This window comes from Monodelphis domestica, chromosome 1 (assembly GCF_027887165.1).
Source record: "Monodelphis domestica isolate mMonDom1 chromosome 1, mMonDom1.pri, whole genome shotgun sequence".
Lineage (NCBI taxonomy): Eukaryota > Metazoa > Chordata > Mammalia > Didelphimorphia > Didelphidae > Monodelphis > Monodelphis domestica.
The window spans coordinates 143893496-143920093 of record NC_077227.1 but is presented as its reverse complement, the minus strand read 5'-3'; the positions used below and the strand labels follow the sequence as shown (position 1 = coordinate 143920093).

Sequence of the window (26598 nt, the reverse complement as noted above, 5' to 3'; positions counted from 1 at the left end):
ATCTGAAGCTTGATTTGAAGTAATGTCTTCCCCTCTTGAGGCCTGATGCTCTTATCTGCTGTGCTATCTAGCTGTCTCTTGGATACTTTTAAACTTTTTTTTTGTTTGTTTTAATCAATGACTTGGATAAAAGCATAGATGGCATGTTTATCAAATTTGCAGATGATACCGAAGTAAGAAGCAAAACTAATATACCAGTTGAAGCTCAAGATTTAAAAATGATCTTCATAGGTTAGCAAATTGAGTCAAATATAATATAAAAGTACTTTTAGAGAAATAAATGACATCTTATATTTTAAGTTTTTAAAAAACAAACACCTTAAATACAAGATATTTAAGGCATGGCTATACACAACATTTTATTTTTTTTAATTTCTTAGATTTTTAAAATCAAATACAAGTTTAATAGGAGTCAATAGAGAAATAGGTAAGTCAAGGAAGATATCATATCAGACAGAGGTAAGAGTCCTGTTGTATACTGGAACCTTATATACTGTGTTACACATCTTAAGAAGTATATTGATGACTTGGAGAGTATCCAGAAGAGGGCAACCAGTATGGCAGTCTGAAATTCATGTCACCTGAGATCAGTTGAAGGAACTGGCATTTAACCTGGAGAAGAGGAGACAAGGTATAACATAGCAGTCTTTAAGTATTTGAAGAGGTGTTGGACTTGTTAATTTTGATCCAAGAGGGTTCAATAGAGCAATAGGTGAAACTTTCAGAGGCTGATTTAAGTTTGATAGACAGAAAATATTCCTAACAATTAGAGCCATCCCAAAGTGTAATAGGTTCCTCTTGGGGGTAGTACATTTCCCTTCATCAAGCAACCCTGGTATGAACACTTGTTAGGTATGCTATGGAAAGATTCTTTCTTAGGAATGAGTTTGACTAAAGGTCACTGAGGTCTCTTCTTTTTCTTAATTTCTTAATTTTCTTAATTTCTGTGATTCAGTGATTTAATCTAACCCTCTAACATTTAATCTAACCCTCTAAATTAGATAAGGAAATTGAATTCCAAAGATATTCTCTCTTTATAATCTCCTTATACTTATGTCTTTTTGGCAAACAACTCTAGGTAGTTAAGGTTTTCTTCTCTTGTCAGTGATCATCTACTCTTATTGATGAAATTATCTTTGCAGCCAATTACTTAAGGGAACCAGGATTTCAGGCTCAAACGTAGATGGTTACCTCCAAATCTAGATCTGAAGATTCATTCTTGCTTTGGTAGAAAAGAAAAAGAACAAAAAGTGGAAAAGGCAACCAAGCCCAGTCTCAACTTTTGATGCTTGGGATTGGTCACCATGATTCCAGATAGGGAAAAGTCAACTTATCTTTCTCCCCTCATTGAAAGTGAGACTACTCATTGTTTTCTGTGTTATTCTAAAGTAACCAGTTCTTTCCATACTGAGCTATCATATGACCCGAGACAGCTTGGAAGTTCATCATCCCTGGAAGGTCCAAGACTTAGTCATTATGTCCCAAAAATTTCCAGGGGAGTTCTTACCTTGGAATGCCCCCTTTCAATCAGTTCTTCTTTGTACTACATCATGAATGTCTTAGTGTAGAGATACTGGACTCTTGTGTCCCAAATCATAAGGATCTTCTTCCTTTCTGGCTCACATTTTTCCTCTTCATTTCAACTTGCTAAAGACCTAATGTGTACATGATACACAACCATGTGCCAGGTTATAAAGAATAAAAAAACAAATCATTAAGATTATATTAATAAAATACAATCATAAAAATGAATTCTGTTGCTTTCTAGTCTAATTCATCTCATGGAGTGAAAGGATTGTAAAGGGATCAGAAGGGGAAAGAGAAAATAAGAATGGAAGGGATGCACTCTTGTTCCTTCTAGTGTCTGTATATATAGGAGTATCTATATGACGAATAGGAGAAATCTATATGAAATGAGAAAACTCCAAGGCTTAACACTATGTCTGACACATAGTGAGTGCTTAATAAATGCTAATTGACTTGATTGACTAACTCAAAAATATTAAACATGAAGACACTGGTAACTGGAATATTTTTCTGTTTATATGAATATATTTCAATACCACAATAAATACCTTTTTTTTTCTCACATGTGCAAATTTTGGCAGTGGCTAAGCATATGCAGTGTAGGCAGATGGAATGCCGGGACAGTCTGAGTCACTGTCTCCGGACACCAGGCTTAAAAGTAAGAGAACTTTATTGTGGGCTCTAGGGGATGAGAACAAGAAGGGCTATATTTTTTAATTAGTCATTTTAATTAGGGGGAAAAAACCCCTCTCTCTCCAAAGAAAATAACATTCAGTACTTCACTAAAGAGGGAAATAAGGAAGATGTGAGACACAAGGAGTTTATTTACTAAAATTCCTGAGTCATTTCTGACTTTTGCCCAGTACCCCGGCTGTTCCAGTACAAGATTAGTTTCTAACAGTTTAGTAGTCTCTCCTGTGTCTCTGCTTTTGAAACAAGCAGGAAGTGGGAATGCTGACCCAATTGGGATCCTAGAGAATATGAGGAAGGCTTGTTGCTTCTTTGGGTGCGGGGGCTATTCACATGCAGTTCAGCTCCGTGCCTTTGCCCACCTGTCCCATTCACTGACTCAGTTGAAGTTGCCTCCTTTGACTTTCCAATCTTCAACTTTCCAGGCTCCTCCCCAGTTTAGGGAGTTCGTGCAAAGCGGGAATTTATTCACTCCTGTCCCCTCCCTGTCCACTTAGACTAAGAGCTCCTGGACTTCAACATGTCAGTGATCTGGTCAGAAAGGCATATGGGGGACCCTATCACATCTTCTTCCCCACGGCAGAAGCAGCGCCAGGGGCCCCTCCTGTGGCCACTCATGAGGAGCAAGGATTGATCCGCTAGGGTCTCGCCCCTTTTCCTGGGGGCTGGCAAAGGGGGCCCAAGCGGTCCACAGCTGGATGCTTGCTCCCGCTTTTTCGGGGTCAGCATGTGAGGCCGAGGATTGGAGTACGAGGTAACTCCCACTTCAGAAAAGTCCTCGAAAGCCTGAATGTTGGTGGGTGGAGGCGGGTAGGGATGAGGGTGGGAGACAATGTAGAGGTGAAAAGAATACAATTTTACTCCGCACCAGGCCCTCTTCCCTCAGAAGTATACTAACAGCCTGGGTACCTTTTCTGCGCCACATCCCCAGACCCCACTTGCTTATTCTGGAGCCTGGGTGCTGAGTTGGTGGGAGAAGGTCTCAGAACATGGGATTAACATTTTAAGAGAGCGCTCGATTAGAAGCGAGACCTGAACGTCTCCTCCTACTTCCACTACAGACCGCTACTAAATCTGTGTGGCCCAAGCAGGAGCGCGCCACTGCCACGTGGGTCCGGTTCCTTGGCAACCGGTGGAACAGCCTAGAGCACTGGGCTTGACTTCCCGGATAAGAGTCTACGTGAGCTCTACGCGCCTGTACTCCAGTTAGCCCGGGACTTTGGGGAACTCTGGAGAAGGTATAGAGCCGCGGTGAAGAGCGAATGTGACCCCATCTCCCTGACCATCTCCATCCAGGCTCAAGGGATGAGATCATTCAGGCCCAGGGATGAGAGTTTGAGTTTCGCGTTCATCATAAGATACACACACACACACACACACACACACACACACACACACACACACACACACACACCTATATGTGTATATATATATATATATATATATATATATATTTTTTTTTTTTAACTCAAAAGAGGCCATTGAAGAAGCCCAAACTACTCCAGCAGTAGTAATTCAGCCCTCTTTCACATTTAGTTTGAGATTGATCCTTTGGCAGACTGTAAATGGGTTTCCTTTATTTTCTGTCTTTTCCTCCACTTTCTAAAAAGACATTAAATAACTGGTTATAAAGATAATGTGAAAGTTCCTTTTTCTTCAGTGCTTCAGACTTAACTCTTTGTAGGAAACAGTACTCTCAAGAAGAAATGACATTTCTATTTTCCATTTTAAGTAGGTTTTTTCTTTAACCTTAGGAAATTTTCTATGTGTAGGTTTCCCAGCCTAAAAATAATTTTTATTTTTAAAATCATTTTCCAAGCAGAATTCTAGTTCTGCTGTAATTACCTTAGCTTTGGTGAAAAAGAAACAAATAGCTAAACTACTAAACTTGGAAAAATTTTGCCCCAATATTTATAGATATGTTTTTTCTTAAAATTAATATTCATTCTCCTTAGAACAAGTTCTTAAGGGGACTGTGTTGATAATTTTAAAAAAATCCTTCCTAGTTATATATTTTCTCAAGGAATGAATAATAGGAAACATAACAGTTCCATTGCTCACATAAATATAAGGAAATTTGTAGACATAAAGTATATTTTTCTGAAAGTGCCTAATTACATATTTACCTGAGAAGAATTTGTGTTTATTAGGAATAATACACATTTTATAAGACTTTCTTGAAAATCATAATAATTCTGCATTCCTTCAATTATTCTCATCCTCTCTCCTCCTGATCTCTTTACAATCCATGAGATGAATTAGACCAGAGAGCAAAATAATTCATTTTTTATATCCTGGCTTTTACAAGTAAACAAATGACATCATTAGATATTAGTGAAAGAAAGGCTGCTGACCATAAACCCCAGAAGTTTGGTGATTTTTCTTTCTACTTAATGCCATGAATAATAGTTATCTTCCCATTCCCACCTCAACTTTTACCCCCAAACCTACACACTACCCTAGAGATCATTACTTCTAAGTGAATGAGGAAAAGTGGAACCCTAACTGGTTTCTTATTGTTCTTGTGGAATATATGTTACACCTATAACACTAGGGAATGTTTCCCCCCATTAGAAGCATTTCTATGTAGTTTCTGCTGCCAGCTTCTGTGATATTGGATACTGCATAAAAACGAAGAAAGCAAGAAAGATAGACATGGAAACACCAGGAAACAAAATCTGTATATTTTATTTCAAAGAGAAGGGAGGAAAAAAAAAAACAAGCTCTGTTAATGTCTTTCCCTCATTCTTGTGAAACCATCTAGAGAGAGATTTGTTTTTGAATCAAATAAATTAAACTGGTTATAAGGGCAGATGAACCATTTAAACATGCATTTTGCTAGAGGAATGAGCTGAAGATATGTGAAAATACACTGTTACCTGAAATACAAAAACATTAAATGTAAAAATAGTGTGTGGAGATAAGAAAATGCTTAATTGAGGCAATCTTTTTCATATTTTAAAGACATATTCAACAAGTATTCAGACTCCTTTATCTAAAAGCAGATGAAGTTAATATACATATATTTAAATATATTCTTAAATATAAAAATAAATACTTCAAAAATCTACAGTTTAACATCACAATGACTTTCATTCCATTATGCATGTAATTCTGGCATGAATCCTTCTGCCACTTAGTAAATGTAGGTTATTACTAAATAGTAACAATATGGTAATAATAACATAGTTCCAACATTTCTACCTGTGTTCATTTCTCAGTCTCTTTTTCCAATGCAAAGTCTGAGATCCTGTGAGACTTTTGATTCATTTAATCAAAAAATTGAATTGCTGAAGTTACCTAAATTTACCAGCGATTGCTCACATATCAAACAAACAAACCAGGAATTAGGACACAAGCATAATTTTGATTGTCTGTGCATATGTATAAGATTTCATTAAAAAAGACCAAAAAAACCCTTCTTTCTTCATATGAGGGGGGAAACGTATTTCTGATGTGTAAAACTACATATTCTGTAATGAAAATAACTATATTATAAATGATTATTTTAAAATCATTGACATCTGTCTTTTAGTCAATGAATATTTGATACCTACTATGTTCACAGCACTGTGCAAAAAGTTTTTGGGGATAAAATGATGACTGAGATTTAGTTCTAGCCTATCAGGAATTTGTACTCTAGGAAGATATGAATAAAGATATTACTCTTATCTTTTCAAAATTATTTTAGCATATACACTTTACTTGAACTTTACCATCATATAATATATCTTGTACTCATAATCTACTAGTACCCTATTTGTCAAATGAGAGATAATGTCTCAGTGTCACTCAGTGAAAAACTGAGGTCACACAAGAACCCATTCATAATGAAACTTCTATTTCTTTGTACTATGTAATAGACCATTCTAGGGTTCACTGTAAATAATATATTAATTTCCAAACCACAGTATATTGTATCATTTAAGCCTATTTTCTTTCTTTCTTGGTCTATGCAGACCTAGAGAGAATGTAGACAATAAGACTAGATGGAAAGGGGGAACTTTGAAAGATTTTGTGTGGAGACAAATAATCAAAGATGGAAGCAGAGGCTAGAAATCGATATCTCCAGTGAACGAATGTATCCACAAAGAGATAAACTAATTTATCTTGGGCCAAAATGTTCAGTTGCCTTCATGTAGATTCTATGTTAAGATTATATTTGGTATATTTTTTTTCTTTGTGGATATAGTAGAGAATAATGGAGATAATATATGTATAGAATTTTGTCCCTGGTACATAGTAGGCACTATGTAAATATGTATTCCCACCCATAAAGTCATTCATGGTGATTAGGACAGTATCTGTGATTTCCCTGAAATTCCTTGGTGAAGAAATTCAGTAGAGAATGGCACTTTCTGCAATTTACAATTTTAGAGAATTGTCTGAAGGACGATAATTAGACAAAAGGATCCCTTTGGGATCATATATAAATATGCTTTTAAAATGTAATATCTATGTTTTATTATTTTTTATTTATTTTAAAAAATATCTTCCCAATTATATTTTAATCTGGTTGCCACAGCACTCAGGAGTGCTGTGGGACATGTTCTGCCAGGGAGCTATGTGTTAGACACTTTTGGTTTAGGGCTCTGAGAAGTCGGGGTTTGCCCTTGGTCACATGGCCACTGTGTATCAGATTTAAACTAAAGTCATCCTAGTTCTAAGGCCAGCTTTCCATTCTTTTTATTAAATTGCTTCTCAGGATCTTTCACAAGATCATAAATCTACACATGGAATTGTTCATAAGATCATAGGATTATAGATTTAGATTTAGAAGGAATCTTAGGGAGAAGAGAACAAATATTTATTAAGGACATACTAGGTGAAAGGTACTGTGCTAAGTGCTTCATCTTATCTGATTCCCACCACAACCTAGTGAATCCAATCCACTCATTTTACAAGTGAGGAAACTGAGGCTTTGTATCCAAGATGTCTTCTAGTCTAAAGAGCTGATTTGGGGTAAGCAGTAGTTATTCTATGTAGAGTATGTACTCTGGATTTCCTTTTTCTCTTTCTTGTCATTTTTCTTCTTTTCTAGCCAGATTTGAGAGGGAAAAAAAATGAAAGAGAAAGGGAGAATTTGTGATCAAGGTTATTGTCCCAGTTTAGTATCCAAACTTAGGCATTTCATTTTGATTCCTGTGCTTCCTGAAACTACTAAGATCATTCGAGGTAGGGGTTCTATTCAAAACTGGTAGAGACACTAGCCAATAGGAGTGTTGGATGCAGGTGTGGGTGTGGGTGGCTCTCCTGGCACTCAAACAGGCAGGAATATGATTGGGTCCTGTGGGAACCCGCTACACTGGGGGCCTGGGGAGGCCGCTTTAGATAACATGCTCCAGGTGTTCAGGCTTAAAACAAAGACCCCTTTTCACTGTTGTCTGAGAATGAAGAATCCTCACTAGTTGCATAAGGGTTTCCTAAATGGTAATATTTGGTTACAGTAAGATCTGTTGTTTCACAGGAAGTCCAGCAGAGGGGCCTGTAATTTGATTCAGTTAGTAACTTGGAAAACCAAGAGGGGAAGAAAGCCCAACATTCTTAAGGTACATTAAGAAATTTTCACTGGTGCCCATATCTAGTATATTTGTACCTAATTATTTTACAAGAAAATTAAAAATGCTTAGTTTTCTACTTGGGTCAAAATTGTATCACTTTGGTACTAACCTAACTATAATACCTTAAACTTCCTAGCAATCTTGACAAATTTTAATAACCTTTATAGGTACTCCATAGGTTGTTGGCCCAGCCTTGTGCAGGGGGTAGTCTCATTCCATAAGGCTTCACCATCAAACTATAGAATATCTATAACTTGTACCAGAAAATCATTCAAGGGAAAACACCATGTAATTTCTTAGTTCAGAGAATATATTAGGAGTTTTTAACCTCAGGTTTGTGGATTTCAAGAGAGACTGTCAAATCTGTTGGGGGAAAAATTACATCTTTATTTTCCCTAACTTCTAACTGAAATATAGCATTTGCTCCAATAATTTAAAAATCATTATTCTGAGGGAAAGTTCATAGTTCATCAGACTGTCAAAGAGGCATATGGCAAAAAAGGTTAAGAACTTTTGCTATTCGCTATCTTTATTTTTAAGCCCTTACGTTCTCTATTTGAATTGATACTATGCATCATTCTAAGGCAAAGGAGTGGTAAGGGATAGGGAAATGGGGTTAGGTTACTTTCCCAGGAAGTCCACATAGCTATGAAGTATCTGAGGTCATATTTGAACCCAGGATCTCTTGCCTCTAGGTGTGGCTCTCTATCCATTGAGCCTCCTAGCTCCCTATATTCCGCTATAGTCAGTCCGCATTTAGTGTCCAGAACTTTCTCCCTTTCTTGATCTTTTTTCTAGTTGAACTTTTTGAAGCTTTTAATACTGTTGACCAAACTATCCTGGATATTGTTTTTTCCGTTGACTTTTAAGACAGTTTCTACTTCCTCACCTTCACTTCATATCTTTACCCACCCCCTTTCACTGCTCTCTCTTTTTAGCTCATTAATATCCTCCTAATTCCCAAATGTGGGCATGACCCAAGACTGACCTAAACCATGTCTTTTCCTTATATACCTTATATATTCCTTATATATATATAAAGGTTCTTAACCTTTTTGTGTCTTAGACACTTTTAACAACTTAATGAAGGCTATGAACCCTTTCTCAGAATAATGTTTTTAGATACAGAAAACAAAATACGTAAGATTTTCAAAAAATATAGTTATCAGAATATTATGAGAAGCAAGTTCACAGATCCTAGTTTAAGAGCTCTTTCTTGATATTCTCTCCATTCTCCAAACTCTCATATAATTGCCTTTCTGCTTCCTTCTCTGTTCCATTCTCATACCCCTAAGTTGGTACTCCTTCAAAACTTCCACAGGTCCTTTTATTTTCTCTATATTCTATCCTTCAGCTATATTTCCTCATTAATCTATGTATATATCAACTCATTCTCTTAGATTGTAATTTTTATGAAGACAGGGACTGAATCACATCTAAACTTTGTATCCCCTAATCAATTTCATAGAGTTCTACACAGTAATTATTGAATAAATTTGCAAAAATTACTAATAGAAGAGTTGAAACTCAAGAGAAGAAAGATAGTATGATTTCCTACTGCTCTTGATGAGTACAGGAGTCCAGGTTCAGATGAAGAACATACGAGATATTAAAATAAGTAGTGTATATAGTGCTAAGATATGTGCTATTTTTTTGTGCTGTAATTTTTCTAAAGTCAGAAGGAATAGTAGAGGTTCCATAGTACTAGAGAAAGGCCAATATCCCAGTTTTTTTTTAATGGAGAGAGGTTGAATCCACAAATAATAGGCTACTGAACTTGACTTCAATTCATGGCAAAATTCTATTTTTTTAGAGAAAAGAACAGGAAGCAGTGATCACATGACATTAATTAGCTTCTAGAGTTTTGAAATCTGATAAGGTGGGAGATAGACAGCACCAACCTACATTTGATGAATTAAAGTCACCAAGCTAAAGAGCTATATTCCAGGTACTGAAAGACATTATTTCTAAAAGTGTGCTCTAAAAGATTATGGTAAATGAACGAAGTGTGGCAGAAACAAATTAGAAATAATGTCCAAATGTTGAAAAAAAAATAGAAGATTTTGAAGTTTGCAATCAGCAGGCAATAAACTCATCTTTGAGTTCCTGAAAAAATTTAAATGTAGTAATAGAAACTGGGAGAAATATTTGTAATAAACTGACATTGTGTGCTAATTTTAATGTTTACAAAGCCCTTTCCATAGATTTTTCTCAATTGACCCTCACAACAACAACAAAAAAACATAGATATTACCTTTAGTCTCATCTTAAATATGAGGAAATTGGGAGTTCAAAAAGGTTTAGTGGATTGCTTGCTGCTACATAGTTGGTTACTTGGTAAGGGATTGAAGGTATCAATAATGAAATTGTAAAAGGGGGAGTTGTCTAAAGAGTGAGAAGATGCTCAGGAAACTAATTCATCAATCAGCTCATTTAAGACAGAGGGTATCCTTGATAAAGGTATTAGAAGAAAACAAACAGGCTTTTGTAAGCAATATTCCATAACAAACTACATCTTTGTAATTACACAATTTACTGAAATATAGGAGAATACAAGATCCCAGATGCTTATTATAAGTTAGCTAATTTTTAGAGCATTTTTCCCTGAAGAAAAATTATACTTCAAAGTCTCTCTTCCAATAAAGTCTCTAATTCCTTGTAAAATATAAAAATAACCTTATAATAATTAATATTAGATGGTTGACTTAGAACATTTACCACTGATGTTGACATTTGAAGCAGAATTCAATTTTAAGAGGGTTTACTTAGAGACTGTAAAGATCTACAGATAGTTTAATTAATGAATAACTGGGTTGATTTTATCTGTAACAGGAACTCTGCAGAATTTCCTGGAGAAAGGTTATGATCACTCAAAAGATTTTGTTCTAACTATCCACACAGAAAAAAATTGGATAAAGAATGCCTTTTGTCCAAAATGTGATACATAGTAATATAGGAATCCTATAGAATTTATATATTATCATCTGTCTTCAGTAGATGCTACAAAAAGAAAATGAGTTGAACTCCCAAATTGAAAAGATTGATGAGAGTGGATTGGATCATCTTTTTCTTTTTCAATTTTATTTTTCCCCAATTACATGTAAAAATAGTTTCCAACATTTTAAAAACAATTTTTAATGTCAAATTCTCTCCCTCTCTGCCGCTAACTATCCCTTCAGATGGTAAGCAATTTCATATAGATGGATTATTTTTGAGAAGTTGAAATATTCTTTGATTGATGCTAGTCTTCTCCCATAAGAAGGCTAATCTTTTTAATACTGTGATACAGTAGAACAAGTGCTAATTTTGGAATCAGAACCTATGTTCAAATTTTGACTGTCATTTATTACCAATGTATTTTTGGGCAAATCGCTTCCTCTCTCTTGAGATCAATTTTCTCTTCTGCAAGAGGTTTTCATTAAATGACTTTTTTTATCCCTCATTTTCTGCCTTAGTACTAACTGGAAGACAGAAAGTCGGGGACTAGGCAAATGGGGTTTAGTGACTTGCCCAGGGTCACACAGCTAGGAAGTATCTGAGACCAGATTTGAAACCACCTTATCCTAATTCCAGGCCTGGTTCTCTATCCATTATGACACCTAGCTGACTCCATTAAATGACTTATAAAGTCTAAGGATGTATTGGTAAATGTTTATCTGGATCACACAAAAAAGCACATATGACATGTTTTTAAGTTTAATATGCATTATTAACATTTTCTCCATCACTTTCTTAAATATCAACAATAAACACATCAATGTCAAATCATTATTTATAGTGTTTGATATCTGAGGTATAAATACTCACTCTGAAATACCAAGGTAAAAGTGGCCACAAAGAAATAAGAGTCTGCCTTAAGGAAGTTACTTGAATTCCCAGGAGTTATCTGTCATAGCCCTAAAGCTGCATTTCTGTATTATATATTGCTTGGTCAAACAATTCAAGACTGGGTGGCAGGTCAATATGCCTGGAAAGAAAGTTAACTTAAACTGCTCTGGGTTGACTCATCAGGATCTTGGCTCTAAATAGCCCCTGTTGGTGTTATGGCAATGAATGGGGTTAATTCAAACCATTAATCTTCCATGAGCATTCTGCTACACAAAAATGGTGAAAATCCAGAGTGAGCAGAGACCAACAAAGAAGGCTAATGATGACAGAAAGCAATTTTTTTTTAAAGCTGTATTATAGAAGAGAGGAGGCTTAAAGAATGAGCATAGGTTCATTGACTGAACAGATAGGATGATAAAATGCAGAATAGAAAGAAGACAATTATTCATTCTTATTCTGACTTCACTTTTTTCTTCCAAGAATAATCATTACTGGATTGGAAAGGAAGAGCAAAAATAACTAATAATAAGTTGAAACTCAAGAGAAGAAGAAAGATTGTAAGAGTGCCTACTGTTCTTCATGAGTCCAAATGTACAGGTTCAGATAAAGAACATCTGAGATACTGAAAGAACTAGTATTATGTAGTGCTAAAATACGATTTTTACCAAATACTAAAATATAATTTTTTAAGGTCAGAAGATATAGTAGAGGTTCTATAGTACTGGAGAAGGGCCAATATCCTCATTTTTTTAAAAGAAAAGGTGAAATCTACAAATGATAGGTTATTGAACTTGACCTCAATTCCTGGCAAAATTCTAGTTTTTTTTTTTTTAAACCCTTACCTTCCGTCTTGGAGTCAATACTGTGTATTGGCTCCAAGGCAGAAGAGTGGTAAGGGCTAGGCAATGGGGGTCAAATGACTTGCCCAGGGTCACACAGCTGGGAAGTGTCTGAGGTCAGATTTGAACTTAGGACCTCCCATCTCTAGGCCTGGCTCTCAATCCACTGAGCTACCCAGTTGCCCCCAAAATTCTAGTTTTTAAAGAGGAGAAGAGGAAGTGGTAATTGCAGTAAACCTCAGCAAGGCTTCATCAAGAACTAGTGAAGCAAATACACTGCTGATGGAGTTGTGAATTGGTCCAACCATTCTGGAGGGCAATTTGGAACTATGTACAAAGGGCTTTAAAAGAATGCTTACCCTTTGACCCAGTCATAGCACTGCTGGATTTGTACCTCAAAGAGATAATGAGGAAAAAAAAAACTTATACAAAAACATTTACATTTGTGCTCTTTATGGTAGCAAAAATTGGAAAATGAGGGGGTGTCCATAGATTGGGGAATGGCTGAACAAATTGTGGTATCTGTTGTTGATGGAACATTATTGTGCTAAAAGGAATAAAGAAATGGAGGAATTCTATGTAAACTGGAAAGACCTCCAGGAATTGATGCAGAGTGAAAGGAGCAGAACCAGGACAACATTGTACACAGAGACTGATACATTATGTCACAATCGAATATAATGAACTTTCCTAGTAGCAGCAGTGCAATGACCCAGAACAATTCAGGGGAACTTGTGAGGAAGAATGCTGTCCACATCCAGAGAAAGAACTGTGGGAATGGAAATGCATTAGAAAAATATGTGATTGATCACATAATGTGATAGGGATATGATTGGGATTTTTATTTTAAAGGATTACCCTACTGCAGATACGAATAACATAGAAATGGGTTTTGAACAATGATATATTGAAGAGAGAATTAGACTCTCTTTAGTTTATTTTCAATGTAATCAATCAGCAATCTAATCTTTAATTTAATCAAATCAAGAACTTAAAGTACCCCTACTTAGAACCCAGATAACCATTAAGTAAGAGAGTTCACAAGTCATTTACTAGAGATAGCTCACACCTCCAAAGATCACTGTCACCTCCCAACCCCAGTGCTAGGCAAATTGGGAGGCTGTGATTGGTTCTCAATAAGTAGGGGAGCAACAGGAAGCAATGTCAAGAAAACTGCTTTAAAAAGGCCAGCCCAAGAATTCAATCATTCTGCATTGATGAGCTGGGCTGAAGGGAGACTCTTGGAGGCAGTCACTTTTTCCTGGACTTGTCCTGGGCAGGAACATTTTGCACTGAAGAGACTTGCTGGGTGAGTGACTGGAACTGAAAGAAGAAGCTTGCATTGGTGAATTTCTGGCTGAAGACACCACCTGGACTTCCACCTGGAGATCTGGACTTGTGGGAGAATTTGCCAGGACTGAGCCTGACTTCACAGGATTAGCACTTATGCTGGTAGGACAGACAATTCTGTACCTCCTTCCATATTTGCCACTTTATATATTAACTTGTTACAAATAAAATCTGCTAACAGTTTACTTGACTTAAGGGTTAATATGTTATAAACGGCAACCACAATAATTATTTTTATTCTTATATTTGTCAAACCCATTTCAATTATTATAACATATATAACCCAGTGGAACTGCTTGTCGGATTCAGGAGTGGGGGGGGGGGGGAGAGATGGGGGGAATGATGAATCAAGGAATCATGGAAAGGCATTCTAAATACATTTAAAAAAAAAGAAAAAACTAATAAAGCAGTCAGAGGACAAGCTCTCATTAAGCATTTACCTTGCATCAGGAACTGTGCTAAAGAATGGGCATATTTATAAGCAAAAAGGACAGTCCTTGCCCTCAAGAAGTTTACATTCAAATAGGTTGGAGGGAGACAGCACATACAAGAAAGACAAATAGGAGTGGAGTGTAATAATGAAAGTAAAATATTAAATGTAATGTTGATTAAAAAAAGATTGTGGTCTCCATCTACAAAATTAACTCTCAAGTCATGAGTCTATTAATAGTTCTTAACAATTAAGGAAGGAGACACAAAACATCACCTAACTAAAATATCCCAAACTGAATCAGGAAGCCAAAATCCGAAGCCCCCCAAGCCGCCAAAGTCCGTAAAAGTCCTCAAGTGCACAGGAGGCACCAGAGTTCCTGCTCAAGCCTGTGTTGCACTAAAGTGCCAATGGAGAGAGTGCTCTGCATCCTGCAACATAGGCATGCAAAATGGGATGCAGGGTAGGAGGAGCTTGGAGAGGACAAGCCTGGGGAGTGGATTCTATCTACATAAGGGGAAAGTACCTATGGGAGGGAGTGTTGTGGCAGAGTCTAGAAAGTCAGAAGCACAGTCAAGAGGGGAATGAAACATGGCTAGCAGTGGCCATTCCAGAAATGCTGGTCATACCAAGAATTCACCAATGGGAGAGACATCAGTAGTAGGCCTGTGCCAGAGAGAGAAGGCTAGATTAAATTCATTTTCTTTTTGACAGGATTATGAGGTTGGTAGATGAGGAGAATACTATTTCTAGATTTTGCCTAGATTTTATCAATGCAGCTGGTGGAGATTTTCTTGACATTATGTGACAAGATTGAGAGGTTTGGGCTAGATGATAGTATAGTTAGGTGGATTCAGCACTATCATCTGGAAAGGAGACATGCTAGAATTCTGTTCTTGGTTGTGTGTTGCTTAAGATTTTATAATTGATGATTCGGATAAGAGAGTAATTAACATGCTTATCAAACTTTCAGGTGACATAAATCTAGGAAAGGAAGTTACCTTTGAGTGAGAGAGGCAGGATCCCAAAAGATCTTGACTAGAATATTGGGCCATATGTGTAACATAAAACACAGTCTTACACTTAGTTAGAAATATCAATCTTACCGGTACAAGTTGGAGATTAGTTATCTGAAAAAAGATCTGGAGATTTTAACGGATTGCAAGTTCAATATAAACCAACAATGTAATATGACAAATCATAAAAGTTAATGCAAGAAGGGTCTGTATAAGGAGACTCACTGTAATGTACTCTGATAAAGTAACATCTAGATCATCATGTTCAGTTTTGAGTGCCATATTTCAGGAAGGATATTGGATGAACTAGAGAAAGTCTAGTGAAGGGTAACCAGAATTGCAAAGGACTTGAGGATGATGGTTATGAGGATCAGTTAAAAGAACTCAAGATATTTGTTTAGCATAGAGAAAATATATCCTCTGAGAGGACATGAAAGCTGTCTCCAAACATCTGACGAACTTTCATCTGGAAGAGATATTAATCTTGTTCCATTTAATTTCTGAGGGCAAACCTAGGACCAATGTTTTAAAGGGCAGAAAAGTAAATTTAAACTTTATGTAAATAAAAACTTCTTTCCAATTAGAACTATACCAAAGTAGAATAGCCATCCTCAGGAAGCAGTAGTTGTTCTATCACAGGATAGCTTAAACCAGACACTGGTTTAACTACTTGTCATTCATGTTGAATTGAAGATTCCTGTTACAAATTTCATTAGAGAGTCTCTGAGGTCTTTTTCAACTCTTGAGTTTTTTAAGTTTGTGATGCTGTTACAACTCTCAAAAGGCTCACAAGTATCATTAAATTTTAGAGCTTAACAAATTTAAATTTTCTTAATATTAATCTTTCTAAGGTTATTGGTATATTTGGTATATGGAAAAGATAATTTACCAAATTGGAGAAAAATTCCCCTTTTCCCCCCAAAATGCTTATAGTAATTTAATTTTTTCTGGGATTGTTTTTTTAATATACTAGAATATTTGGTCTATGATCTCTACATGTAGACTATAGGCTTTTTATTGTAATCTCTTTCATCTAAATTCAAGGGAACAAAGAAATATATAAATTCAACATGCACAGATAAATTTCTTTGGAATGCTCTCTAAATGCTAGGTATGAGATATTGTTTTGATATAGATGATTAAGTGACTATACATTTGTGGCATGTTCTCTAAGCATATGTATTTGGTCAGAGAATGAAGTATCAATGAAACTATGGAAAGTATTACACTCCTCTGGACAATTCCAGAATAGGTAGTTTTAAGATTGGCAAACTTTTTCTCTTCTTCCTTGCCATCTGTGCTCTTTATATTCAGTTTGCGTGTGGGAAGGTGGAGGGGTATGGGGTAGGGAATGAGATGGGAATGTGGAGAGGGAGGGAATGGAAATTATTTACTTTGGGAACTTTGACTGTATTGCTCTTAAATTCCAGATTTCCACTCTATTTTTCCACCACTCATCCTAACCACATACATATTCCATTCTGGATGGTCAGTGCATATGGGGCTAAGAGGCAAGTTTGGCATGTCATGGAAATGTTCTTTCTTCATTTCAGCTAAAATTGTCAACTAATGGCTGCTGGGATGATGACTTTTGAAAAAGAGGGATGAGTGTCCACTGAGAATAGGAATAAGCTTGGCAGTTCATTTCCTGATGGCACTAAACAATCCCTTTGGTTTAGGCATCTAGAATTTTGTTATAAGAAGTGGCAAGACACAGAAGAAAGCCTTGGTATTAATTCACTCTTATTCTATCTCTGAAATTGTTCCTTCCTGCTCTTTTATAGCCCACAATTTAGAATTTCTTTTGCTTAATTTTCCCCTATTTCTGTAGGTGTAAAGGATATAAGGATAGAAAAAAAAATGCTATCTTCAAATTTGTTAGGAATCTAGGATTAAAGGATTAAACTCAGATTTGACTCAAAGGTATTTTATCCTGGATGTCCACACAGGCAATCCCTTTGCCTCAGTGTGCCTCAGTTTCTTTTGTAAAATGTAGATTAGTAAAATGCCCATATGTTTTTCAAATTCTTCTCTGAGTTGATTAATTAGTTGAAGATAAAAACTAAAAGATAAATAAAAACATTATGGAACTATTTAAAATGCCCATGTTTTATATGGCTTATAAAATTTTGAACACTTTTAGTTATTTGTGTCTTTCATACTTCTCTCTTTAAGAATAAAAATAGCTCAGCTTCCTCAAGGAGAACCCCCCCAAATATCCCTGGGCCTCTTGTTATAATGTGACCTACTAGATCACAGAACTCAGTAAAACATGAGTCCACCTTGGGCTTTGTCCAAGGAGTTTAGTTACTGGAATCAGTATCAGACTCATTTTAATACACTCTCTTCTATAATGTAGTCCACGGGTGTGTATTCTATGGCAGCACAGTGAGGATCCAGTGGAAACTTAAAATCATGAGTTATTGCTATGTACCATGATATGCAGATTGCAATTTGGATTATAGAGGAATCTCAGAGGACAGTGAGGTCATCTTTTGAAGCAAAAACTGATCTCACCATCCTAAGAGGACCCAATATATTTACAAGCAGGCCTATAGTTAAACACAGTTGGAAATGATATACTAATTCAGGATCAGACAGCTATATCTCTTTGAAAATGATGCAGGTAAATATGGTAATGGGAGCCTGTGGAATACAGTTAACTAGGTTTCATTACCCCTTTCTCTCCACTTCTAGGTTTACATTACTTTTACTTGGATGGCAAATAAGAAAGCTTTTTTCTTTTAAATGACAGCAGGGGGAAGAATCAGGTTGCTAATTTCCCTGAGATGCAGGAGGGTATAATGACAGATATGGGCTGGAAACTAAGAAGTTTTTCCTTTAAAAGGTACAACTTGAAAGTAATTATTCTCTCAATGACTTATATTTGTGTTGGTAAGTTCCCAGGTCATAATTAAAAACAGAAAACAAGAATGAGGGAAAAGAGGAAAAACAGAAGACCTCAGATAATGAAATAGCTTTAGTTCAGTTTGTATTTGTGTTGTCTGAGTTCATGGGATCAGCTACATTGTTTTGATATTTTTGGACAGTCTCTTTCAATTAGCTATGATTGTTTTATTTTCACATTTAGTAAAACAATGTAAAAACCATACCTACTCTGGAGTGAAATAAATTAAGAATAAAGAGAATTGGATTAAGCTCCAGGCAATAGTCTCTGTTATATCATCAGGGAGGCAAACTAGCACAAAGTAAAGGGCACAGTGTTTACTCCAGCCTTGCTACTTATTAACTTCCCTGCTCTGGACCTCAGTTTCCTCATCCAGATAATGAGAGTGGAATAAAATGATCTCAGAGGTCTCTGACACCTCGAATATACTAAGACTGAGTCAAAATATTGATTCAGGGTGCAGAATTTTTGGATCATGGGGAAAGGTGGCTGTCATCTTATTCAAACTTCTCACCTTATAGAGTCAGTGAGGTGGAGTGTTGGACATAGATAGAATCAGGAAGAAATGAATTTGAATCCAGCTTTAGACATTTATGTACTCTAGGCAAATCATCCAACTGCCTAAAGTCTGCCTTAAGGTTTCTCCATTGTGAAATGGGGAATAATAATACCTATCTTCCAATATTGTTAGTGAGGATCAAATGACATAATAAATGTAAAGAGCTTTGCAAATCTTAAAGCACCATCTAAATGCTAGGTATTACATATATTATCTATGTAAAAGAGGAAACCAAAGCCCAGAGAGATTCCGGGCTTAACCCAAGTTCAAACAGAACAGTGAGTAAGATTTTAACCAAGTCATCTAACTTTAAATTTAGTTCCCTTTTCATTATAGTTAACTGCTCTTTAGATTGTGTTCTAGTTTAATAGTTTTGGGGGGGAAATGTAAGTTTGGAACAATTTAGGGTTTATTAGAATTTATAAAAAAACTAAAACATTTTAGTTTGCTTTATGGTTCAGTAGAAAATATTCTTATTTATATCCATCCAAATTAGTGAAATTTGTTCCAGCTTTTGATTCACCTAGATTCTGAGCTAGGCTAGATGGAAGCTGGGCTCTTGACTTTGAAGGAATTGCCTGAGGCAGATAAGGGTTTAAGAGATACCTAAAATGGCAGGTACAGATAGCTCAGTGGATTGAGAGTCAGGTCTAGAGAGAGTAGATGCTGGGGTCAAATATAGCCTCAGATACTTTCTAGCTGAGTGATCCTATATAAATCACTTAACCCTTATTGCCTAGCCCTTACCACTTTTCTGCTTTGGAACCAATACAAAGTATTGATTCCAAGACAGAAGTTAAGAGTTTAAAAAAAAAAGACAGCCAATAATTATCAGAGAAGGGATTTGAACCCAGATCTTTTGACAGTAATTCAGGATTTCTATCCATTATAAAATACCACTTCTCATGTGAGTTATTATCTTATTATTTCCTTCTTGTTCCTGGTACAGTGTATTTTAAAAATGTTTATTGAACTGAATATACAAAAATCAAAATCAGAGCCAACAAATTGGGTTAAGGCCAATGAATTTACTCATTAACCTATTGATCTCTCAAAATGGATATTTTATATATTTAGAAAGGCATTCAAGAAGACTCTGAGAATTCTGATTAGAGGTATGTGTGTGTGAAGTGTTAACACAAAACCCTGCTTGACATTCTGATAAACCTGAGAGTGGAGTATGTCCTTTACTAAATGTACTTGAGTTCCAGTATTCATTATATTTTTGTTACTATTTAATGCCAAGATATTAACATTTGGTTCATGTAAAACAAGAATAATGAAATTCTGTAGCTTTAATAGGAGATAAATTACAAGGTCATTCTAATATAGAGGTATAGATGCAGAAGTTTTCATGGTGACTCTGAAGCTCACAAAGGGGCAAAACTAGTGTCAAACAGTTCCTTTAAGTCCTTGCTAAAAGATTCTCTTTCCTTTTTCTGTATCTTAGTAGGATTCTTTTGGAACTGATCCTTAAATGTGCATCTCTTTTATTGTTGCTGTTCAGTAGTTTCAGTCATGCCCATTTTTCAATACCCCATTTGGGGTTTTCTTGGCAAAGATACTGAAGCAGTTTGCCATTTTCTTCTCCAGCTCATTTTATGGATGAGGAAACTGAGGCAAATAGGGTTAAGGGACTTGCCTGGGGTCACAAAGGTAGTAAATGTCTGAGGCCAGGTTTGAACATAGGAAGATGAGAATTCCTGACTTCAGGTCAGTACTCTATCCACTGAGTCACTTAGCTGCCATATGCATCTCTAAAGCTACTTATTGATGACGTAGAAATCCATTCTTGCTTTAATTCTATCTTATACCCTCCAATTCTGGATTATCCAATAGGTACAAGAAAAATGTTCCTCCCTGCCTAGGGAACCTTTGAATGAGTAAAAGCAAAACAAACCGACCAGACAAGATCATTTTCACTTTTGTGGCCTGATGGTTCTTCAGCTGGTTCATGGGAACTAAAGCATCAATAACTCCCTCTGGCCCCATTCTGACCAAGAGCCAAGACACCTTACCATTAACATTAGTGAGGAGATGCTTGGGGTGGGGATGAGTGACCACCCAGTACCCATGGGGATGGAGGAGTTAGTAGGAACACATGAACCCTTTGCAACAATCAAAAGAACAAATACTAAGAAGAAAATGATGAACCCATGAAAATAGTTATGCCCTATCTTCCAAAGGGATTCTTCTGATAATTTTCTAGGAATCTAAGAAGACTCCTCATTTTGCCGATAACTTCAATATATTGCTGTTTGTCTTTTGATTATCACATATATACTTTCCTGTGAATGACCTCAGACTGCTTTCACTTAGATTCAAGTGAATCTTCTGTGGACTTTGAATTCATTAACGACTGTGTCCCTGCTATCCATAAAGGGAATCTATAAAAATCTATGAAAATTAATTTTTTAAAAAATGTAATAAATGAAATTTTAACAAAAATGGATTTTTAACAAACAATGATATAACACAATTCTTTTTTTTTTAATAAACAATTGCAATTTTCCTTCCAAGAAGTCATCACAGGCCATGTATTTATTTCAGTGATGCTTCCACTCCCCAAAACATGATCATAAACAACTATCTTTGCACTTTCCTCCTTCAATCTTCCTTATGTTATTTTTGTGTGCTTCCCATTACCTCTAATCCTTTTACTGCTACCCCTTCTAGGCTATTGTTCCTTTTGGGAATTTAAACACAGCCTAGCCCCTAAAGTTGACTAGTTCAATTACACACGACCTCCTACCTTTCACTCTCTTGCTGTGTTTTTTTTTTTCTGATTTGTCTATCATGACTTGCCAAATCCCAACCTTGGATTACAAGAGAATACTTCTGCAAAAGTCAAATGATTGGGGGAAGCTGGGATGGCAGAGAAAGGGGCTCTTTGAGCTCACCTAACACACCTCCAAACAATCACAGAAAAATCCCCCAACACTTCAGAATGAATCCTGGAGTGGTGGAAACAACAGAATAGAGCGTGGAGGAATGCTCAGCCCAGGACTGCATAGAGGGACAGCAAGGAGTACCCATCTTGCTGGGGTAGGAGGAGAGAACAGGGTCCAGTCCAAAGCACTTAGGCAATTCAGCATAATTCACAAGGAAAGGAGCACAGCTGGGTTCAGTCCAGCTTCAGTGGCGGAGAGCAGAAACTAATGCAATACAGTTCAGGCAGCAGCGGGAGGGATGTGGACAAATACAGGTAGTGGAATCCCAGTGCAATCCAATGTAGGTGACAGCGGAAGGAGAGTAACTAAATAGGATCCAGCCACAATGGAACCCAATGAGAGCTAGCACAAGCAGCATCTGGACAGAACAGCTGCACACCTTCTCACAGCAGGACAGCCAGCCCACCCACATAACCAAAGAGGCAGCTGAGCTGGCCCCAGGCTCCGGAATCGGTCACAGTACAGGTATGGGACACTAGTCCCTCCACTCCAATACATAGGTAAAGATAGAAAAAAGCCTTCCCCAAATGAACAAAAGACAAAGAAAAAGCCTGACTGGAAAGCTATTTTAGCAACAGGGAAGACCTAAAGACACTCAGAAGAGAACAACAATGCAAAAAAAGGAAATGCATGAATGTTCAAAGGGAAATATGAAAGGATGTCAAGCCTGAAATAAACTTCTGGAAGAGCACAAAAAGAGGATCACAAAACACAAAGTCAAATGATTGAGCTGACTGGGGTCACTAGGAATTTCTTTATTTAATCACAAGGGAGCTCTCCTTGTGCTGAGTGGTTATCTGCCATACTCTCCACACCAGCTCCTCTAGACATTCTCTTTTTTCCCCTAAACTCTCTACTCAGTTCCTATCTCTCTAAGTAGAGGATTTATCTCTTATTTTACTGAGAACATAGAGGCCACATGGCATGAACTCGGTTTTCTTCCTTACTCTTTCAAAATTCTTTGCATCATTCCCCATTCTATCTTTTTTTTTATCTAAGGAAGAGGTAAGCCTTTCCCACTGCCAAAGTATTCATTTTATCTGTGCTTTTGATCTCAACTCCTTCTACCCACTTTGAAAGTTTGTCTCCTCAGTCATTCCCCCTTCCTCTCCTGTTTGATCTTTCTTTATCCACTGACCCCTTCTCTACTGTCTATGAATATGCTGACTTCCCCCATTCTTCAAATATTTTGGCATGATCATGCCATACCTGCAAGACATCATTTGATATTTTTCTTTTTTTTTTGCAGCCATACTCTAGAAATTATTATTTGTAGTCATAGCCCCCAATTTTCTTCACCTTCTGCTCACTTCTTACCTCTTTGCAATCTAGCTTCTGGTCCAACTATTCAAATCTAATTGCTCTCTCCAAGAAAATGCACTGACTGTATCTCATTCTTTATTTTACTTTATTTTTCTACAGTTATTCATTTTTGACCATCTGGATACTGTCTTTTACCTTGGTAGCATTGCTGCTACTGTTCTTCTCTTGCCTGACCACCACTTCTCAGTTCTCTTTTGATGGATCATAATCTTTCATCTCCTGACACATGATGTGTAGATGTTGCCCAAGATCATGCCCTGGGGCTTTGTCTTCTTCAGTGATAGCAGTTTTTCATCTTTTGAATGACTGAGAACAGATTTTATTTGTGGGAATAGCCAATAGTCCTTTGAATCTGTCAAAACTGATTCAAATGAGAGGTTTGGGGTTTGAACTCCAGTGTGTCATGTAGCCTCTAAGGGTCTTATTTTTGGTTGTTGTTAATAAAGAGATAAGACCTGAGTGATTACCTGCCATGTTCCATCTAGATCTAAATATATGATCTTAAATCTGGTGAGTTAAATGAGTGATTCAGATAGATAATTCTGATTTCTAATTACTTCTACTGCTATCACCATTGAACAACTCTTCTCCAAGTCAGGACTTTAAAATAATACAACTAAATTTCTTAGGCTCTCACTACTAAGGAAAATTCCAAAGCAGAGGTACTAAAAATGCAGAATGACAGACTCATTGAAATAATCACAGTAATCTACCAGGTATGCTACCATACTTGATTTTGATCAGTTTGGGTGTGTTTGTTGAAGAACCTTCTACTATTTTATAATCTAACCTACTAATAAGACACATCTGTATTCTGGAAGAGTCAGATACAAATTTGTCATTCATTTGATTTCATAATGTTTCTTTATAACTGCTAACAAATAATAGAAATTGCAGATCTAATAGTTATTTTTAATAAGTCAAAATTTTATAGAATCATAGAAATTTATCACTGGAAGGGATCCACCTCATATATTATCTAATTTATACTAAACTCAACACTTCAGTTTATGTTAATAATTAATTTCCTTCAACTTGAAGTCATAGAAGCAAAATAGTCCTTCCCTTTTTTCTTCATTAATACTATCATGAGGCTATGGTAAAAAAAATTCTTCTTTTTAACATGAGATCTCCATAGGATTGTAGCTAATTGTGAAGATTAATTTTCTCATTAATTTTCTATATCCTCTGTCAGAAAAATGAGAAGATGCTTGATGGTAGAAGTTTTATTTTAGTATTTTATTGAATTGGATCCTTCATTTGGAAATGCAGTCAAATTATTTGTCCAAATCATAAAGTTAAGATATTGTGATGTTATGTCTTGTTATGGAGTCAAACTTCCCACCTCAAAGAGCTAAGTAAAACCATTGGTTGAACAGAGGTGTAATAGTTCATTGTCTTAGGAACAGACTAAGAAGGCTACAGAGGGAGGCCAGTCTTCCTAACATGTTTTTAGCATATGGTGTGCATGATAGCTCTAGATTTGTAATGTACCATATATTTTCTTTTAAGAATAAAGCTTAACTTCTAACGCATGTTACTCAATCCAGAATTGGGGTGTGGGTAGGGGAGGGATGTTTGGGATGGAGTGTGTGTTTTTGCATCTTGGCAACATAACCAGACCATACAATATTCATGGCATTTGAGAAAAGCACTAAATTTGCCCCTCAGCCCTCCAAGATTCAAGAGGCATGCAAATTGTCCTTGAGAACATAATAATGAAGATGATAGTAGGAGGAGAACAATGGCTTCATCAGAGTCAGAAATGAAGAATTTAATAAAAAGTATGGAAATATGCATGTCAACTAATGCAAAATTATCAAAGTGCTAATCTAAACATTCTCAGCAACTAATGGGCTTCACCTTAGGCCCTTCCTTTCTCTGATTTTTATCTGTGGCTTCTGCTGGGTCTACTCCTGATGACTTATTTTTGATGGTAAAAGTAAAATGCTTTGCTCACGCCTGCCAGGTTAACATTAATCCCTTTCACAGAAATCCTAGCATCAGCTCAGAGGACAACACTTTCTTTCGCTGGAGAATTTCACTTCTCACTTTATCTTCGTTACCTATCTCAAGCCTGTCAGGCCTCTTGCATACCTGCAGCTGACAGCCTGGAAATCAGAGACTTTGATGTTGTAAAGGATATTTTATCTTGGGTAATTTTCGCCAATTCCTACATTATTGTGGGGGATATTCAAAGATGCAAAGAATGAGCGATGGCTTTGTCTGCTCAGATCAGAGCAATTTGCAAGCTTTACTGGGGAACAAGGCCCAATAAAGGGACTTCAGAGATAAATTCTGTCAGCACCACTGGGAACTGGCATGACATCAAACTCTATGATTATTGATAGCTTAAGCATCAGTGGGTACAGAAAAAGGTTGAGGGGATGGGAAACTTTTCATCAAGAGAAGCAAACCTTTCAGTTCACTCATGAGTTTTGAAAAAAAAACCCATATCCACATAACTTAAACATATAAAATGATTTTAATTTGTTTCTTCACTAAAAAGCAGGTGTGAGTAATCGTAGGGTATTATTTCTCTTGGGAGACTCATAAGTTTCTATGCAAAATAAAAAGCAGATACAGTATCAGTATTTATTCTCTCCCACATCCTTTCCTATCACAAAAGATCTTTAAGATTTCATTACAAGTTAAATTGTGTTATAATAGAAAGAACAATGGATTTTCAGGCAGAGGCTCTTAAATTAGAATCTTGGGTCTCTTAGGCTTATTACCTGTGTATCCCTGAGCAAGTCAACTAATCTTTCTGAGGCTCAGTTTTCTCATCTGTAAATCTGTAGATGAGAAAACAATCACAGAGAGGCTGTGATTTATTCACGGTTACACAGGAATTAAATGAGAGATAAGATTTGAACCCAGGTCATCTAACCCCAAAACCTCACTATACCTCAGTGGTGATCATTAAAATCTCTTCTTGCTCTAAATACTATGACATTTAAAACCTTCTGACCCTATGGAGGTATTATGAAGAATGAGCGTTGTAAATCTTGTAGTGCTTATTATGTAAAGTTAAACTTTTATTAAGACATCACTTCAAAGCTTGTCATCCTGAGATGTATGGGATGGAAAGCAGACCAGTGAGGGTTTAGATAAATTCATGTAACAGATCTATGATGGACTATATTTGGGGGATGACTTAGGAATGTTGGGGATGTATACCTAACCTTTTGAATTTAATAATATCAAGGAAGGGCAGTTACCATGTTCATTCTAAAAATGTCACTTGGTGCCTCTGTTAGAATATTGTACTATTAGGCCACCCAGAAGGACATCACATATTCTAAAGCAGATGGCATGCATTTCTGCTTCCATTTTATAGTTAATGAAACTGAGAAGCTTCAGTTTAGTGATCTCCCAAGGTCAGAAGCTCCACAGCAGCTGAGTGGGGCATAGAACCTAGAACAGAGATAGTATGATTGTCTAAATAGTGCTGGACTTGAATTGAAGAAAATCTTTGGCTGAATCTGCCTTTAGATGTTGTTTAGGTGATGGTTAATTAAGCAAGGATTAACCTCATTAACTCTTGGTTTTCTTATAAACAAAATGGGACTAAACCTCACAGTCCTAGAAATAGTAAATTGTGACCATGTTCTAT

General features: G+C 36.4%; 1 long non-coding RNA gene across 3 annotated transcripts in view; it reads right to left on the bottom strand.

Moving 5' to 3' along the window:
- Nucleotides 1–333: 333 nt before the first annotated feature.
- Nucleotides 334–26598, bottom strand: part of LOC107648927 (uncharacterized) — a 76713-nt gene continuing 50448 nt past the window's right edge. For 2 of the 3 annotated variants that reach the window (XR_008914015.1, XR_008914017.1), the window contains 2 exons: nt 1508–1655; nt 334–612 (listed from right to left, as the gene is read on the bottom strand). This is a non-coding gene — a long non-coding RNA (uncharacterized LOC107648927). Of the gene's footprint in view, nt 613–1507; nt 1656–3126; nt 3341–26598 lie in introns of those variants that run through there. The other variant, XR_001626684.2, reaches the window with a different exon arrangement.